This window comes from Microcaecilia unicolor, chromosome 13, assembly GCF_901765095.1.
Source record: "Microcaecilia unicolor chromosome 13, aMicUni1.1, whole genome shotgun sequence".
Classification (NCBI taxonomy): Eukaryota; Metazoa; Chordata; class Amphibia; order Gymnophiona; family Siphonopidae; genus Microcaecilia; species Microcaecilia unicolor.
This window is the reverse complement of record NC_044043.1, coordinates 16447982-16468529: the sequence shown is the minus strand read 5'-3', so window position 1 is coordinate 16468529 and position 20548 is coordinate 16447982. Positions and strand designations below refer to the sequence as shown.

General features: G+C 45.3%; 1 protein-coding gene across 6 annotated transcripts in view; it reads left to right on the top strand.

Annotated features, from left to right (window-relative positions):
• SPDL1 (spindle apparatus coiled-coil protein 1) overlaps positions 1-20548 on the top strand; it is a 347822-nt gene that overhangs the window by 238633 nt on the left and 88641 nt on the right. The gene's annotated exons all lie outside the window — the stretch shown is intronic.

Below are 20548 nucleotides of genomic sequence, written 5' to 3'. Positions count from 1 at the left end.
CACCGTTAGGCAGGGCACTATATCTTGGCTAAGAAGTTTGTAGAATTCAACGGAGAGCCCATCTCCCCCCGGTGTTTTGTGCAACGGGCTATCCCGTATACCCCAGCTGACCTCATCCTCTGTAATTTCCCCATTAAGGCTTTCTTGTTGCTTCTCTATTATTTTGGGGAGTTGTTGGCCTGCTAAATACCATTCAGCCTGAAGCCCCTGGTCTTCTGGGGCCGAGTACAAGTTCTCATAGAACTGCCTAAAGACCTCGTTCACTCCCTCTGAGGTATGTTGAAGCCCTCCCTTCGCATCTCTTATTTGCGATAAGCCACATTGAGCCTGCAAAGAGGTGGGAAAATGTGGGATACAAATGCAGTAAATAAATAAAATGTGATCCTCCCACCTGTTTCACCAGGCGGGCCAACAGTTTCCCCTGTTTGTTAGCATGTTTGTATAATTGGTATCGAAAATATTGATTAGATTTTTTTGCTTTCGCGTGTATTAGCTGATTCAAGGAAGTCTGGGCCTCTAGCCACTGAGATTTGTGTAGGCTGGAGGGCGTGGACCCAACCGCTGCCGCGCCTGTCTTACTATCTTCCCCCAACGGAGAATCTCTGCCTCCCTAGTTCTTTTCTTATGGGCATAGTATGAGATGATGGCGCCTCTCAGCACAGCTTTGGCTGCTTCCCAGAATAATACCGGGTCACCCTGATAGGTATCTTCATTAAACTCTGTGTACTCCCTCCATTGAGCCTGTATATATGGGGTAAACTGCCCATCATAGTAAAGCTCCCTGGGAAAACGCCAGCGGGCTCTCTGACCTCCATCCAGCCCACAGGAGAGGGAAACCCACACCAAGGCGTGGTCCGACACCTGAGTCTGTCCTATTTCCACCTGCAGTAATGATGCGGCTTTACTAGATGAAATTAAAATATAATCAATGTGCAACAACGTGTCCGGGTAGAACAGACGCCATGCATCTACCAAGTCTAACAAAGAACAGAGCCGTGGGATTCCCTTTGTCAAATTCACTGGTCCTATCCTGTCCAATAGCGGGTCAAATACTGAATTAAAATCACCTCCCATGATTATAGGCATTTGGTCAAAAGAGTGCACCTGTCTCACTATGGTTTGGTAAAACCGCCTATCATATTGGTTCGGCGCATATACATTCACCAGTAACAAGGGCTGATTGTTCACATGAGCCTCCACGATGACAAATCTTCCCTTCGGGTCTACAATCATTCTCTTCTTGACAAGGGGAAGCCCCTTGCGAAATAGTATGATGACTCCCGCCTTTCTATTAGAAGATGGACTATCCACATAATCACCCACCCACCAGCTACATAGTTTTTTATGCTCCTGAGCAGATAAATGGGTCTCCTGCAACATTGCTATGTGAGCTTTTTGTCTATTTAAAGTTTGCAATATCTTACTGCGCTTAATCGGGGAGGTTACACCCCCCACATTCCAGGAAACCAATTTAACCATAATCTGTCAGAAGCAGTCTAATAAAGCAAGTATGTGCGATATAAAGGGAAAGGTGTCCCAGCCTCCACCTCCCCCCTCCACTTTCCACCACAGCAACAGCTCCCCAGTTCCTTCCTCTCGATCCTACCCCTCGTACACTCAGGCAGAATTCCCCCCCCCTCCCCCTCAACTTCTCCCCCCTTAGCCCTCCTCCCCCCATCCATACCCTATCCCTCACTCTCGAGTTCCAGTAAGAACTCGTCACGTAATGGTGCCCAGGTCCCCACCCTCCAAGTTGGTACATATTGTAAATACTCACTGTACACATTATTTTAACAGTAACAGGCTTTCTATCTAGTTAACTTCTCATAACCTTGGCCCGGTCTGTAAATGTCCCAAAAACTGATAGTTTCTGTTCAGACGTGGCTCAGCAAACTGCACATGCTTGGACTCTGTCTTGTTGTTATACCCTTCAATCCGTCTCCTCATGTGCCAAGCCTTGAATAAAGTCTTTAGCTGCTGTCGCGTCCTCAAAGAACTTCTCTGTACCTCCATGGTGCACTCTCAATTTCGCAGGATATACCGGTGCGAATCTGATCTTTCTCTCGTGGAGTACCGCACATACTGGCGCAAATTCCTTCCTTGCTGCCGCCACACGTGCGGAATAGTCCCGAAAACAGAGAATTCGCTGACCATCATGTTTAAGTTCTCCTCCGGTGCGCACTGCTTGTAGGATGGCCTGTTTGTGCCCATAATTAAGGATTTTCAAAATCACTGCCCGAGGTCGTACCGCACCTTGCTTCCTCGGCCCCAGTCGGTGCGCTCGCTCGATCCGCAGGGGGCCAGGCAAGTTATTCAGTTTCAGCGTAGTTGGAATCCATGCCTCTAAAAAACTGCTCAACTCTGATTATTGATATGCTCAGACAAGCCGATCAGGCACAGGTTATTGCGCCTGGATCGGTTCTCTAGATCATCCAGTTTATTCTCCAGGTCCTTTATCTTTTTCTGCAAGATCTCCACCGGCTGAGCAGTGTTCGCCATGCGGTCCTCAATATCGCTGACCCTTTGCTGGACGTGGTCCAAATCCAGATGGAATCCATCCAGACGTTCGTGGGCCGAGTCCGCCCGGTCAAATATCGCTTGTAACTTCTTATCCTAGGCCGCCTCTACCGCCGCCGTTACTTCAGCTGTGATCTCAGCTGTCCTGTCGAGCAAACGCTCAAACTCTGCGACTGCGGTGCGGGCGCCATCTTGGGTTCCGCGGCCTTGCCTTTTTCTTTTTTTTTGAACTTTTGCCGCCATCCCACTTTTTCCAGTCAATGCCACCAGACAGACCTCTGCACAACAACCAGCTCTTCAGTCCAGGTAAGCCAAAGTTCGTTGTTGCCCCGATAGGGTTAGATAAATGCAAAAGATGAGGGGGAGTAGCAGGAGCTCAGTACAAACGCGACTTCACTCCTGCATCGCACCATGTGACCTGATCCTTCGGAGCTTAACTCATTTATGGATAAGCTGTAATTAGATTTGTTTCAGCTGATGGATTTTGGCAGAAGAATTTCATTTATGTTAACTGTTCAATTCCCTCGTTGGGCGAGTTGAGGTTACTGGATTAAACTGAAGAGCCCTGTGGTCACGCTGCACAGTGAGTGGAGATCTATAGGGGTCCGGGTGTTGGCGACCTGCGAGGGCGGTTTTGAGCTGAAATGCCTGGAGTTTTTGCTAGTCATAGTTAATTTAGAAAAAATCAATTGCTATTCTGGCCCATCGCAAAAGAGTATTTCATAACCCTGTTCAAACACTTCCACATATATTCACTTACTCAAACCTTCTAACCAACTTGCACAATTTAAACAAATTAGAGCAAACTAGGCAGTTGCCTAGGAAAGCACCATAAGAGCACAAAATACTGTCATGCAAGGTATATAAAAAAGCTTAACTTAACAATTCAAAAGCTCATCTATATAGTTCCTGTTTTTGTTTTTACAGTCAAATTTTAGCTAATAATATGTTTCAAGTATACAGAAATAAGACTACATCACAAAAATTAGAGTTCCATCAGAAATACAAGATTGTAAAGCTTTGCACAATGCAGACAAAACAAGATATTGCTGGTATGCGGTGCCTCCATTTGAGCTTAAATAACAATTGATAAAGGAGGCAAGGAGACAACATTATTAAATATAAGGAAAACAGGGGATGAGATGTTCCTAAGGCAACCTTAAGCAAAAGAATTTCCCTAAAATACTGCACTAAGACTCAAGGATATAAGCACAAATCTTATTGGCATAAGTTCAAAACTGATAGCCATGATTTGTACAAAAATTATGTCTTTCCTTGTATAAATTAAATACATTTCAAAAAATGTCATTCATATTATTATTTCTAGATAATTAACCTTAATTCCTAAATGATGTAAACATAGCACTAACTCTGTACATAGTAGCAATAATTCAATTTTTTACAATGTCAGCAGGGGCATACCTGTGTAAGAGGTTCTATACCATATCTCAGCACAATATAACTTGAGATCTTTTACGATTTCCTTGGTACATCACTCATAAACTTCACTTATTATCAAAGGTAAGTAAAGATATTTAACAATGTACTGGAACTCAGAAAATGTCTATATGGTATTTTGAATCATCCCTCTTGTTTCTAAAATAATGAGTTGAAAGTGAAGGAAATAAAAACAAATGTTGTATACTGCCTTTGTCCTGGGGCAGCATAATACATCTGCAATCAAGATACACAAAATATGTTAAGTTCATCTTAATCTAAACAATCTAGATTTCTATGGAATAGACATAACAGAAAAAATACTATTAGGAACATTACAGTAAATCTCACAATGTTAATTATCCAAAAACGGGGATGTTAAGAATGTTCTACAGTGCTGTAAAATAGAAATGAATCTGAGAGAAGGAGAAAAAGTACACCCCACATATAGCAAAGATTAGATAACTTCTTCCAAGAAACAAAAACAAAAGGAAGTTGATAACGAAAGCATTTTTCACACAAAACAACCCTCTCTTATTTTTAAAGAATGACTGGTGCAATTCAATTAAAAGTGCAGCTAAAAACAAATCTATTAAATTGTTTTGATTTAGGGGATTGAGGAGTTGAGCGGGGAGCACATACTTTGTAAATGGGAAGCCTGATGAACTGCAGCTCTTTAAGAAAACGGAAGCAAAACACTGGAGCAGCACATTTAAATTTATCTTCTATGCAATTTCTCTTTCACTGCAATATGTCTAACAGTGTATCTTACTGTTTAGGTCAAATAAAGTAACAGCGTTAGACAAGAGCATGTCAGCACAAGACTTGGTAGCCGGCAATTCCCTAAGCTGGCCACACAACACTTAACAGTTTACACTGTCTGTAGACGTAAAATTTGAGCTGCTTTTTAACTCAAAAGTTGAGTACTCAAGTTCTGCTCATTCTCCATAAAAATATTCAGTAGAAGGGAATCCTCTAGTATTCCCATAAAAGGCTCATTTACAATGCATTGTTTTCTCCAGAATATTTAGACTTATGCTCATTTGAGGTCCACTGTCACTTTAACAAATAGCAGTGTAAGTGAAACAGAGAGCACAAACATTTATCGGCTCACAGACTAACAAATGAAAGACAAGGAATTAAGAGGTTATAAATTAGATCGTGCTATCAAAATTCAATACTGGGCATAATTTTTAAAGTAAATATGGTGTTATATACAAGTATATATATGATAAATTACCAAAATGGTGTCTTAGAACTAGAAGTACTTCTTATGTGCACAAAGTAACGTAGCTACTCCAGAGGTAGAAAAAATGTACCGTTTAAATGCTCCATCGGGATTAAACTGCAACTGAAACCTTGATGGAGTGCTTTGAAATAATTTTTTTTAAAAATGAAGTAAATATTTTTTATATTCCACTGATATAGCTATGTCAATTAGCAAAAGAACATGTCTAAATAAACAGGCAGCCAATATTTCCCTGAAAGAAAGATTGATATTTACTCTAACATATTTCAAGCAATAGACATTAATTCTATAACCATCAAACATAGTAACATTGAAACAGCAATCAAAAAGTGTCTATTTTCTATAATTGAGAGAGAAGGCTGCTAGCAAGAATTTTCTCTAGCAACAGTTTATTAATGATTCAAAGCAGAAAAGGGAAGCATAATGAATAGTACAAACAAAGATGTAAACAGAATTTACCATTTTTGTGAAATAAGAGACAAACAAAAAAATCAGAGTGGATAGAGGTGATCAGTCTCTATCCACTTGCCGTACATAGATACAGACAGACATAGATAGTAACTTTACAGAAGTATCGGGGGATTTTTGAGCACACACAGAATTGGCTCCTGTATATATGGGACAATTCCTGATCTTCAATCAAATAGCTACAAACTTTTAAACTAGGTGACACTAGACAAATCTTGTTGCAAGGCTTTAAGTTGCAAAACAGTAGCTAGCTCTGCGATTTGGGCAGTATATGACGTAGGAAGCCTGTACTAACCTATTTCAATGGGAATCTTGTCGGTATAATTTACAGCAGCAAAGCCGACATGCTGACAGGAATCATCTGTGAATCACACAGGTCCGGATTGCAAGAGTTCAAAGTGAATGTTTAAAGAGGCAGGCAAGGGGGGGGGGTAAGTGGGATATGAGGGAACAAACAATTATCCTCAGTAACAGTAACTAACGGGGCTACAATGAGAAACCCGTAGCAATTTGCATCATGCCCAGGGAGCTGAAAAATTCTCTGTCTCCCTCAAAAATTTCCCCTAACTAAACAACTCACAAACTATCTAAACAAACACTCAATACTGCATGATGCCCAATCAGGATTCCGGTCGAATCATAGCACAGAAACAGTATTAGTCACCCTTATGACTAAATTTAAACAAATAATTGCGACTGGCAACAACATACTCCTCCTACAATTTGACGTGTCAAGTGCCTTCGATATGGTTGACCACGGAATCCTATTATACATACTTGAATACTTTGGCATTGGAGGAAATGTCCTGAACTGGTTCAAGGGGTTCCTAACCCAGCGTTCGTATCAAGTCACATCAAATTCAACCATGTCTATGACATGGACACCTGAATGCGGAGTACCACAAGGATCACCCCTCTCGCCAACCATTTTCAACCTAATGATGATCCCTTTGACAAAACTCCTATCAAACCTATACATCCCTTTCAAACAAGACATCAAAGAAATCTTCAACGAAATCAATCAAAGTCTACATATCATGAACACATGGGCAGATGCATTTAGTCTGAAATTAAATGCAGAAAAAACTCAATGCCTGATACTCACCTCCCAATACAACACAAAGGAATTTACCGCTATAAACACACCAAACCTAAACCTTCCAATCTCAGAAACGCTAAAAATCCTTGGAGTCACTATCGACCGCCACCTGACACTCGAAACTCACTCAAACAACACAACTAAAAAGATGTTCTACTGCATGTGGAAATTGAAAAGGATAAGACCATTCTTCCCAAGATCCGTCTTTCGCAGCCTAGTGCAATCCCTTGTACTCAGCCATCTGGATTACTGCAATTCACTATACGCAGGTTGCAAAGAGCAAATACTGAGGAAACTTCAAACAGCCCAGAATACAGCAGCCAGACTCATCTTCGGAAAACCAAAATATGAAAGTGCAAAACCATTACGAGAGAAACTACACTGGCTTCCACTCAAGGATAGCGTCACTTTTAAAGTATGCACATTAGTTCATAAAATCATTCACGGCGAAGCCCCAGCCTACATGTCTGAGTTAATAGACTTACCACCCAGAAACGCTAAAAGATCATCCCGAACCTTCCTCAACCTCCACTTCCCTAATTGCAAGGGCTTGAAATACAAGACGCTACACGCATCAACCTTTTCTCACATGAGCACGCAGTTTTGGAATACACTGCCACGCAACTTAAGAACGATCTACGAGCAAGCTTCCTTCTGCAAATCATTGCAGACCCATCTTTTTGAAAAAATTTACGGAAAGAGCCAAAACACATAAAGTCCACACTCTCTGTTCATAAATGCATCATACATCCACTTCTGAACTCTCATCCCCCATAATCTCACATCACTCATACCTTCACTCACAGAAATATTTATACCATATGTCTTCATGTCTTAATATTGCCCTTTAAGCTTCCCATCGTCTCCTTCCAATGTTTCAAGATTTGTGTTCCATTGTATATTCCTCAACGATACTTCGATTGTCTCGCATAACTCTGCACAATGTAATCCATAACCAAGTTGTAACAAATTGTATTTCCATTATTCATATCATATTGTAAGCCACACTGAGCCCGCAAAAAGGTGGGAAAATGTGGGATACAAATGCAATAAATAAATAATCTTTCTCTCCTGAATTTAGTAGCTTCGAAGCAGATTAAATTATTACATGGAGGAGGTGCCGGTAGAGCGGTGGCTTCTGGTGGAGGAGGTGTAAATGTATCAGACTCAGGGAAGAAAGTGGCTTCCAGTTCTGTTTCAACCCAGGAGCTAGAGGTAGGATTAGGGCTAGTGCCACTATTAGGAGAACTCTGGCTGGGGCTTGAACAGGGGCTAGAGCTGGTACTGGAATAATTAGATTTCTGTCCTTTTATCTTCTCTATGTGCTTGCAATTTCTATATATTATTGGCGTTGTTTTGGTTATTTTTCACAAAGGTTCTGAAATGATGCGGAATATATTCCTTCATGTCTGGCCAGGGTTTTTGGGAAATCCCCACAGTATTATCCAACCCATCTTTAATTTTAGAAGTGGGGGAGACAGAGCGGTCATGATAATATCTATACCTTACCAGTTAAGTATACAAAACAAAAATTATGTTACTTACCACCCAATGTACCAATCGATCTGAACCCAAGTGCAGAACGGCTATCCAATACTCCTGCGAATGAGACTGGATGCAATCTCCGAGTGGTCTTACCCAAGAGTCTCGCAGTAGACCTTGGGTGTTCTCCCAGCACAAATAATTTTAAGGGGCAGTTTCACTGGCGTCCCAGACAAAACTTATGAACCCTTAGCTTAACCACAAAACAGAAAATTTTTTTGTTAACAGTGAAGTCAATTTCCTACCTGTTAACAGTATCACGTTTAGTCTCGATAGAAAGCGGATATCACGTTTAGTCTCGATAGAAAGCGGATATCACGTCCTTAGACGGATACTGTAGAAAATAAAAATATTTTTAGTCTCATCTGTAGATGGATATCACGTCAGTAGACGGATACAATTATAAAGAAAGACATCAAAAATTTAGTCTCGCCAAAGGCGGATACCATGTCAGTAGATGTGTACAAGTATAATTAAAGACACTTCAAAATTTAGTCTCGCCCGAAGGCGGATACACTTAATCTGTAGTAAGGTATAAGAATTAAAAATAAAATTGAATGACAAATTAGCTAAAAAACAAAAGTTGCTAACAATTTAGAAGAGGGACTCCCCACTTCTACCAGCGTGCAGGGTAGAATAAAATCTGACTCCCTGTTCGTACAACCATCCTCTGCTACCAAATGTTTATCTTTCTGCCTTCTCCCAGGTATAAAGGTACTAGTTACCTGTAACCTGGAATGTCCAGGACTCCAGGGATTATGGCCCTAATTCCACCAGGTGGAGAGACAGAAAGACACAGAAGGCTTTAGTAATATGAGAATAATCAGTAATTGTTTATTACACTTACCAATCAGGATTGCAATTAGAATATGTAATATTCTAATACAGCAACCGAGACACAAACATGACCTCTGACATTAGTTCTCTGATTGCCTCTGTCCATGATTCTCCTTTTATACCCTTTTCTCTCATAGGCTAGTATTGAAAGTACAAAATCAGCATATTTTAACATATTCCAGCATATTCTAGTAAATTCTATCTTACAGAAGCAAAGTTAGGTCAAAGTTAGGTCAGTAAGGTTATCCTACTTTGCAAAAACCATCTTCCCAGCAACCAAAGTTGTGTCTCTTCATTATCTGCTTTCATAGTCAGCAGCAATTTTCCCCTTACATTACTACATTCATGTATAGTATTCTCCTGCCACACATATCTCTGTTATGACTCCAAATCTTCCCATCTCTCCAACAGAAGGGTAAGCTGACATGAGATTCACATTCTGTGTAATTCTTATTCTCCGAGGACAAGCAGGCTGCTTGTTCTCACTGATGGGTGACGTCCACGGCAGCCCCTCCAATCGGAAAACTTTACTAGCAAAGGCCTTTGCTAGTCCTCGCGCGGCCCTCTTCCCGCCCGAACCGGCTCGTGTTCGTCAGTCTTCTTTTATCCGCGCTCGGGACGGTCGTGTTTTGCGCCGTTTCGCGCCCCTCAAAGTCGACCCTCGCGCGTCTTCGCGATTTTCGCTGAAAAAAAAAATAATAATAAAAAAGAGGACCTTTACGGTCTTTACCCCTTTCCCGTGCTTCCAGATTTTTCCCCGGGTAAGTTTCCTTTCGCTTTCGGGGTAAGCCTTTTTTGAGGCCTCTGTACGGGTTTTTTTCTCTCCCTATTTTTGGTGCCTATTTCGCCATTACGAGTTTTGATTTCGCCGGCGTGATTTTTCCGCCCATGTCATCGAAGTCTCCCAGCGGCTTCAAGAAGTGCACCCAGTACGCCCGGGTAATCTCGCTCACTGATAGGCATGCGTCGTGTCTTCAGTGTCTGGGGGCTGGGCACCACCCGCAGGCCTGTAGTCTTTGCGCCCTTTTACAGAAGAGGACTCAGGTAGCGAGATTGGCCCAGTGGAACGTGTTGTTCTCGGGCTCTTCGTCGACAATAGCACCGGGGGCATCGAGTGCATCGACGTCGACAGCATCAAGACCTTCGACCTCGGCATCGACCCTCTGCATCGTCAGTACCGAGACATCGAAAGGCTGCGTCGGCATCGGTGGTACCGGGACCTGCACTAGTGCTGATGTCGTCGGACGGTGGTGCTTCGACTGCAGTTCAGGTGAGGGCTGTCCATTCCCCTGCTGGTGGCGGTGAGCCTTCGGGTGGGTCTCCCCCTACCCTGAGGGCTCCTGCGGTACAGCCCCCCCGAGACTGACCTTCTTCGGCCTCGGCCCCGAGGAAGCGACGGCTGGATTCTACGTCCTCTTCGTCGGTACCGGGAAGTTCCGGTGACATGCTTCGTTTGAAAAAGTCAAAGAAGCATCGACACCGGTCTCCTTCCCGCATCGGTACCGAGAGCTCTGGGTCGCCGAGGGAGTTGGCACCCAGTAGGCATCTGCACCGGGAGGACCGCTCACCCTCTGTTCAGGAGGTGTCGATGCGCTCCGCCTTGGACAGCCCGGAACAGCCTCCACGCCCGGAACAGACTCTGACCTCGACGCCTGCATCGGCTTCCATGTCTTTCTCCACATCCGCTCTGCACGAGAGTCTCCGGGCCGTTCTCCCAGAGATCCTGGGAGAGCTGTTGCGCCCTTCCCCTCCGGTACCGGGGGTGCTTGCGCCACCGGTACCGTCGAGTGAGGCGCCGGCTGGCCCCTTGCCCGGGGTGAGGTCTCCGACATCGGTGCCGCTTGCGGTACCGACTGCGGTCGCCTCCCAGGAAGGCTCCCCGACGACGTCGGCAGAGGGAGCTTCACCGGTGCTGGCGAGGGAGTCTACCTCTCGACGCTCCCACCGTGGCCATGTTTCCACGGAGTCGAGCCGGGCACGGCTTCAGACACAGGTTCATGAACTTGTGTCTGATACCGATGGTGAGGCCTCGTGGGAGGAGGAGGAGGACATCAGATATTTCTCTGTCGAGGAGTCTGATGGCCTTCCTTCTGATCCCACTCCCTCCCCTGAGAGGCAGCTTTCTCCTCCCGAGAGTCTGTCTTTTGCGGCCTTTGTCCGGGAGATGTCTACGGCCATCCCCTTCCCGGTGGTTGTGGAGGATGAGCCCAGGGCTGAAATGTTTGAGCTCTTGGACTATCCTCCTCCACCTAAGGAAGCGTCCACAGTACCCATGCATCATGTCCTAAAGAAGACATTGCTGGCGAACTGGACCAAGCCTCTAACTAATCCCCACATTCCCAAGAAGATCGAGTCCCAGTACCGGATCCATAGGGACCCAGAGCTGATGCGCACTCAGTTGCCTCACGACTCTGGTGTGGTGGATCTGGCCCTAAAGAAGGCTAAGAGTTCTAGGGAGAATGCTTCGGTGCCCCCGGGCAAGGACTCTAGAACCTTAGACTCCTTTGGGAGGAAGGCCTACCATTCTTCTATGCTCGTGGCCAAAATCCAGTCTTACCAGCTCTACACGAGCATACATATGCGGAACAATGTGTGGCAGTTGGCGGGCTTGGTGGACAAGCTCCCTCCTGAGCAAGCCAAGCCATTTCAGGAGGTGGTCAGGCAGCTGAAGGCGTGCAGAAAATTCCTGGCCAGAGGGGTATATGATACCTTTGATGTTGCGTCCAGGGCCACTGCTCAAGGTGTGGTGATGCGCAGACTCTCATGGCTGCGTGCCTCCGACCTGGAGAATAGGATCCAGCAGCGGATTGCGGACTCCCCTTGCCGAGCGGACAATATTTTTGGAGAGAAAGTCGAACAGGTGGTAGAGCAGCTCCACCAGCGGGATACCGCTTTTGACAAGTTCTCCCGCCGGCAGCCTTCAGCATCTACCTCCTCAGGTAGACGTTTTTATGGGGGAAGGAAGACTGTTCCCTACTCTTCTGGTAAGCGTAGGTACAATCCTCCTTCTTGACAGCCTGCGGCCCAGGCTAAGCCCCAGTGCGCTCGCTCTTGTTAGCAGCGTGCGCCTCAGCAAGGCCCCACGGCTCCCCAGCAAAAGCAAGGGGCGAGCTTTTGACTGGCTCCAGCAGAGCATAGCCGACATGAACGTGTCCGTGCCGGGGCGATCTGCCGGTCGGGGGGAGGTTGGAAGGTTTTCACCAAAGGTGGCTTCTTATAACCTCCGACCGTTGGGTTCTTCAAATAGTCCGGCAAGGATACACCCTCAATTTGGCCTCCAAACCTCCAAATTGCCCACCGGGAGCTCAATCTTACAGCTTCCAGCACAAGCAGGTACTTGCAGAGGAACTCTCCGCCCTTCTCAGCGCCAATGCGGTCGAGCCCATGCCATCCGGGCAAGAAGGGCTGGGATTCTATTCCAGGTACTTCCTTGTGGAAAAGAAAACAGGGGGGATGCGTCCCATCCTAGACCTAAGGGCCCTGAACAAATATCTGGTCAAGGAAAAGTTCAGGATGCTTTCCCTGGGCACCCTTCTCCCCATGATTCAGGAAAACGATTGGCTATGCTCTCTGGACTTGAAGGACGCCTACACGCACATCCCGATACTGCCAGCTCACAGACAGTATCTGCGATTTCAGCTGGGCACACGTCACTTCCAGTACTGTGTGCTACCCTTTGGGCTCGCCTCTGCGCCCAGAGTGTTCACGAAGTGCCTGGCTGTCGTAGCAGCAGCGCTTCGCAGGCTGGGAGTACACGTGTTCCCCTATCTCGACGATTGGCTGGTGAAGAACACATCCGAGGCAGGAGCTCTACAGTCCATGCAGATGACTATTCGCCTCCTGGAGCTACTGGGGTTTGTGATAAATTATCCAAAGTCCCATCTTCTCCCAGTACAGAGACTCAAATTCATAAGAGCTCTGCTGGATTCTCGGACGGCTCGTGCCTATCTCCCAGAGACAAGGGCCAACAACTTATTGTCCCTCGTCTCGCGGGTGCGAGCGTCCCAGCAGATCACAGCTCGGCAGATGTTGAGATTGCTGGGCCACATGGCCTCCACAGTTCATGTGACTCCCATGGCCCGCCTTCACATGAGATCTGCTCAATGGACCCTAGCTTCCCAGTGGTTTCAGGCTGCTGGGGATCTAGAAGACGTGATCCAACTGTCCACGAGTTTTCTCAAATCCCTGTATTGGTGGACGATTTGGTCCAATTTGACTCTGGGACGTCCTTTCCAAATTCCTCAGCCACAAAAAGTGCTGACCATGGATGCGTCTCTCCTGGGGTGGGGAGCTCATGTCGACGGGCTTCACACCCAAGGAAGCTGGTCCCTCCAGGAACGCGATCTGCAGATCAATCTCCTGGAGTTACGAGCGGTCTGGAACGCTCTGAAGGCTTTCAGAGATCGGCTGTCCCACCAAATTATCCAAATTCAGACAGACAACCAGGTTGCCATGTATTACATCAACAAGCAGGGGGGCACCGGATCTCGCCCCCTGTGTCAGGAAGCCGTCAGCATGTGGCTGTGGGCTCGCCGTTACGGCATGTCGCTCCAAGCCACATACCTGGCAGGCGTAAACAACAGTCTGGCCGACAGGTTGAACAGGATCATGCAACCTCACGAGTGGTCGCTCAATTCCACTGTAGTGCGGCAGATCTTCCAGGTGTGGGGCACCCCCTTGGTGGATCTCTTTGCATCTCAGGCCAACCACAAGGTCCCTCAGTTCTGTTCCAGACTTCAGGCCCACGGCAGACTGGCATCGGATGCCTTCCTCCTGGACTGGGGGGAAGGTCTACTGTATGCTTATCCTCCCATACCTCTGGTGGGGAAGACTTTGTTGAAACTCAAGCAAGACCGTGGCACCATGATTCTGATTGCTCCGTTTTGGCCGCGTCAGATCTGGTTCCCTCTTCTTCTGGAGTTGTCCTCCGAAGAACCGTGGAGATTGGAGTGTTTTCCGACCCTCATCACTCAGGACGAAGGGGCGCTTCTGCATCCCAACCTCCGGTCTCTGGCTCTCACGGCCTGGATGTTGAGAGCGTAGACTTTGCCTCTTTGGGTCTGTCAGAGGGTGTCTCCCGTGTCTTGCTTGCTTCCAGGAAAGATTCCACTAAGAGGAGTTACTTCTTTTTATGGAGGAGGTTTGCCGTCTGGTGTGACAGCAAGGCCCTAGATCCTCGCTCTTGTCCTACACAGACCCTGCTTGAATACCTTCTGCACTTGTCTGAGTCTGGTCTCAAGACCAACTCTGTAAGGGTTCACCTTAGTGCAATCAGTGCAATCCATTACCGTGTGGAAGGTAAGCCGATCTCAGGACAGCCTTTAGTTGTTCGCTTCATGAGAGGTTTGCTTTTGTCAAAGCCCCCGTCAAACCTCCTACAGTGTCATGGGATCTCAATGTCGTTCTCACCCAGCTGATGAAACCTCCTTTTGAGCCACTGAACTCCTGCCATCTGAAGTACTTGACCTGGAAGGTCATTTTCTTGGTGGCAGTTACTTCAGCTCGTAGAGTCAGTGAGCTTCAGGCCCTGGTAGCCCAGGCCCCTTACACCAAATTTCATCATAATAGAGTAGTCCTCCGCTCTCACCCTAAGTTCTTGCCGAAGGTAGTGTCGGAGTTCCATCTTAACCAGTCAATTGTCTTGCCAACATTTTTTCCCCGTCCTCATTCCTGCCCTGCTGAACGTCAGCTGCACACATTGGACTGCAAAAGAGCATTGCTGGAGCGGACACAGCCCCACAGACAGTCCGCCCAATTGTTTGTTTCTTTTGATCCCAACAGGAGGGGAGTGGCTGTGGGGAAACGCACCATATCCAATTGGCTAGCAGATTGCATTTCCTTCACTTACGCCCAGGCTGGCCTGGCTCTTGAGGGTCATGTCACGGCTCACAATGTCAGAGCCATGGCTGCGTCAGTGGCCCACTTAAAGTCAGCCACTATTGAAGAGATCTGCAAAGCTGCGACATGGTCATCTGTCCACACATTCACATCTCATTACTGCCTGCAGCAGGATACCCAACGCGACAGTCGGTTCGGGCAGTCAGTGCTTCAGAATCTGTTCGGGGTTTAGAATCCAACTCAACCCCCCTAGGCCCATGTTTGTTCTGTTCCAGGCTACACTCTCAGTTAGTTGGATAAATTGTTAGGTCAATTGCAGTTATGTCCTCGCCGTTGCGAGGCCCAATTGACCATGTTTGTTGTTTTGAGTGAGCCTGGGGGCTAGGGATACCCCATCAGTGAGAACAAGCAGCCTGCTTGTCCTCGGAGAAAGCGAATGCTACATACCTGTAGAAGGTATTCTCCGAGGACAGCAGGCTGATTGTTCTCACAAACCCGCCCACCTCCCCTTTGGAGTTGTGTCTTCCCTTGTTTGTCTTGCTACATATGGGACTGACGAACACGAGCCGGTTCGGGCGGGAAGACGGCCGCGCATGAGCGGTGCGCATGGGCGCGCGAGGACTAGCAAAGGCCTTTGCTAGTAAAGTTTTCCGATTGGAGGGGCTGCCGTGGACGTCACCCATCAGTGAGAACAATCAGCCTGCTGTCCTCGGAGAATACCTTCTACAGGTATGTAGCATTCGCTTTATTTAGCTTCTTAGTGACTCTTAAACTGTTCATAGCTTGTTCACAGAGGCCTAGCTTTGCTCATAATTCTCAGTTACTGTTGTAAAGTTATTTTATGGTTCACTAGTAAAAAAGGCTCGTTTCCGAAACCAATGAAACAGGCGCTAGCATGTGGTTTTTTATGTGTGTGTGTATGTGTCACAGAGTTATTTTGTTTGTGTGTGTGTGCGGGTGTGAGGGTGCGGTGTGTGTGCAGGTTGTTGATGTGTGTCTTTTTTTGTTTTGTTTTGTTTTTTGCTTTGGGGTTGGGGGATGTGCTGTGCTGTGCTGGCAAAGTGGGTTGGATTGGTATGTGGCTTTGAGGGTGTGTTTCTGTTGTATTGTGTGTGTGTGGTTTTGTCTGTCAAGGAGGTTTGTGGGGTGGGGGGGTCTTTCTGTTGGTGAAATGTAAATGTGGTTGTAGGGGGTCAGCCTTTGTTGAGTGTTGTTTTTTTTTTCCATGTTTTATTTTTGTGTTGTGCTGAGGCAGCAGTGTTGTTTTAGATGGGCGGAAGGTAGAGGAGCACGTTCTTTGTCTGTCAGTATTTTTTGGCCGTTTCAGGGCTGCTGTTGGGGAATGCTGGAAGAGAAATGTGCTGTTGGAAGCAGCGCCATCTTTTTCCATTGGGCTGGGGTTCTGGGCATCCTGGAGGTGGGTGACAGCTTCCCTGAAGACGGGGATGGTTGTTTTAAGTTGGCGGAAGGGAGAAGAGCACAGTCTCGGGCCGTCGGGGGGTGATCCGGTATGTTTTGTCCATTTCAGGCCGGCTGCAGGGGAATGCTGGAACATTTATGCGCTGCAGGAATCAGCGCCGTCTTTTTCCGGGTGCTCGGGGAATCCCCGAGGTGGGAGACAGCTTGCCTGAGGCTGGGGATAGTTGGGCACGTCCTTGGCCGCTTCGGCAAAAGGGGAAGAGGAAGGGGGTGGGGAGTTACCTGCAGCCGCCTGAGAAACCATGTATTCTTTGTTTGTTTTGTATTATTAGTTTGCATTTCTGTTGAAGAAAGAGTGGATGCCTTTCGAATGATGGAGGTGGTGCGTCGGTGTGCGGTTGTTTCGTTAGTTTGGCAGCCAGTCTCCAGCGATTCCTAGGCAGGGAAGGAATACTCCTCCCCCTTCCTTGGTCGCTGTTTGCTGCTGGCTGGGTCGCGGGTAATCCTTCCAGCTGGGCCGCAGCTTGTCCTGTTCGCCCACATCCCAGATGGTGACGGGCACGTTGTTTTCCGGCTCCTCTGACTCCATGTCAAGCGATCCCAAATATAGTCTGTGCTATAGGCCCTCTGGCACTCTTCAGTACTGTCATTAGGCATTTAAAAATTTCTCCTCCCCCCCCCCCCCCCCCCCGGTCTATTTTTGCACATACCCACAGCAGGAATATTCTTCTCTCGTTCCAGCGGTGGTTCTGTGCTCTCCGTGCTGTACAGATAATGAGCCATTCTGCTGGGGAATGCTCCTCCCTTATTGTCACGTAGTTTCCTCTGATTGGTCCGTCTTACGTTGCCTAGTGTTGCCTGGGAACGGTGTTGTGATGGTCCTTTGTGTTTCAGAATGTTGAGGGTGTTTTTTCTGATTGGTTCGTCATGCGAGGGTGGGGCAGAGAGACATGGTCAGTGTTGTGGCTTCACCACCATGAATCCATGAACCCTTCAGTGAGTGACTGAGTGACTTCAGAACATTGTCTTCAGAACGTTGAGGGTGAGTTTTATTATAGTAGATGACCTGCATGTCCCATATAAACAATTCTTACAAGTCAGAGGTTACTTTCCAGGTGGCCTTCATAAAAATTGATAATCTATTTTTAAACATGCCTGCTCCCTCCAATGGGCTTTCTCAGTGGAGCCACCTGATAAGAGATTATAGAACTGCAGCTTGTTTGGAGGGATTAGCTGTGGGTTGGAGTATGGATCTGGGTGAGACGATCTCTCAGGACATTATGAGGGGGGCGTTTGAGATCATTCCTAGGATTACAGTAAATGCTGCTCTTCAGGTTATACAATATAAAGTATTGCATAGAGTATATTTAACCAGACAGAGGGGAAAAGTATTGGGCTTATGGGAAGATGATGGGTGTGTAAAATGTGACTCAGCCACGGGCAATTTTATTAATTCGTTCTTGGAGTGCCCATTGCTTTCGCAGTTCTGGCAGGGGTCCCTGGCGGTCATTAAGGGAACATTGGGGCGTCCGTTTCAGTGGACATATAGAGCTATTTTATTGTGTGATGAGGGACTAAATGAAGTACAGTGTCAGTTTATTTTAACAGCTGTTTTATTAATAAAAGTGTATTTTGCAGCAGTGGGCAGATCCTACCCCCCCCCCCCCCTATCAGTATCTAGATGGCATTCACTAATGCAGGAAATGGTGCAATGGGTCTCGCTTTAATATTCTATTTCGATGTCCAGCAGACATAAGACCTATCGGGAAATTTGAGAAAGGTATTCTAGCATGTATATGAAAGAGGGTGACATAGGATCTTAGGTGTTCCGGGGTGGAGACCTAGGGGGAGGGGGGTTTAAGGGTAGGGGGAAAGGGGAGAAAATGTCAAGGGAGAATGGACCCTGTGTTAATCGTTAAGATTCATATTAAATACTCTTGTATGTGCACAGGATAATGGTGGCTGTATAGCTGCCTGCTATTTGTATGTATTGTTGCTGTTTATTTACTCCTTTATTCTTGTGCATGGAGGATTTATATCTTTGTATTTGTTCCTTCTTCCATTGACCCAATAAAGATATTCTAAAAAAAAAAAAAGTCTGGGTTTGCCTACGTAAATATACATTTAAAGATTTCCCCACTCTTTATTACAATTCATGCCATTCAACCTCTTTATTTAACCCACCCAGATCCACGGTACCCCACTGAAATATAAATCTTTGTTCAGAATGTACAAGTAGTTCAGAGATATCACCTCCACGAGGTAACTTGATCTGTTGTAATATCACAAAGCGCAACTCTGATTCCACATGCTGAGCTTTAATCCAATGATCAACTAAAGGAGTTTCACTCCGATTATGACGTAAATTGTATAGATGTTCTGCTATTCTCAACTTTGACCAATATAAATGAATTCACAAGGGCACTGGATGGCTTACACCACTTGTTGTGAATCACAGTTGGTTTTGCTTCTTAATCTGAATAATTGTTTTTGTTTGTGGAATCTTGATTTCATTAAGTGTCATGGAATATTGACAGTACTTGCAATGCCCACATGGAGAATGCCCAGTTTCCTGGGGTTCTAAATCTATAGGAGAAATGTTACTAACCAATTCTCCCAAATTCTTACTTCGTGTGTATGCAAAATGTGAGAAATCCTGAAAATTTGGTAACAATTGCAATATATTCCAATGCTTGTGAATTATTTTAGTAATCTACTGTGCTTGTTGTGAATAAGGTAAAATAAACACCGGGACATTTCTCTGTCCAATTTGTTGTCGCTGCGGATGGTTAAACCACCATTGTCTTTCAGCATTAGAGGCTCTTTTAAATGCTTTTTTAATTACTTTACTAGGGTATCCCCTTTCTTTAAATTTATTTGTCATATCCATAGAGTATCTACAAAAATCTTCCTTACGATTGCATAACCTTTTTAATCTGAGGAACTGACCCTGGAAAATACTATCCTGTAATTTTTTTGAATGATAACTTTTGTAATGCAGAAGTGTATTTCTGTCCTTATCCTTTCTATATATAGATGTTATCAACTCATTTTGTGAGAAGGTTATACGAATATCTAAAAACATTTACCTCGGATCCCCCTACATATGATACAAAAGTTATATTATGGTTACTATTGTTCAAATGCTCTAAAAATAACATAAATCTATGTTGGGAGCCTGTCCATATAAAAATAATATCTATAAATCTCCATAATTTGACTTGAGGAAAGTATTGAGACTTATACACAAAAGAATCCTCAAATAAAGCCATGTACAGGCATGCTATTGTTGGAGATACTGTAGCTCCCATCGCAACCTGATTCTCAAACATAAAATAATTTTTTGTTATTACCATTTCAGCTAACTGAACCAATAGTTCTACTTGCAATGCAAGGATATCTAATAATGACAAAAAATAACAAACTACTTCCAAAGCCTCATCTTGAGGAATGTTTGTGTACAAAGCTGTCACATCCATAGTTACTAATGTAATACATCCATTCTCTGGTATTTCCACATCTTGCAGTTGTTATATAAGGTGAGAAGAATCGCTCACATATGAAGAAATATTTTTAACCAGAGGTTGCAAAAAAAAAAAAAAAAAATCTAAATACTGGGACAGAGGCTCCAGTACTGATTTTCTACCCAAAACTATGGGTCTACCCAGCGGATTACATAAATCTTTATGGATTTTGGGAATGAAATATATTAACAGAACTGTTGGGTGAGCTCAATATAAATATCTAAATTCTTTATTAGAGATTAACCCCTGAGCATTAGCATTGAACAAAATAGTATAAATCTGTTGTTGATATTCCTCAGTGGGATCTTGTTGCAATTCTAGATAGTATTGGTTATCCCGTAACTGACGTAGTCCTTCATTGATATATTTACACCTATCCCCTCCCTTATCGGCCCTAAGGATCATGATGTTTTTATCAGCCATCAATTGTCTTAAAGCTGCTTTGTTTATTTCTAGAGAGATTTTGATGTATAAATTTCAAATGCTTCTCCATCTCATAGTAAACATAGTAGATGATGGCAGAAAAAGACCTGCACGGTCCATCCAGTCTGCCCAAGAAGATAAATTCATACGTGCTACTTTTTTATTTGTACTGTCCTCTTCAGGGCACAGACCGTA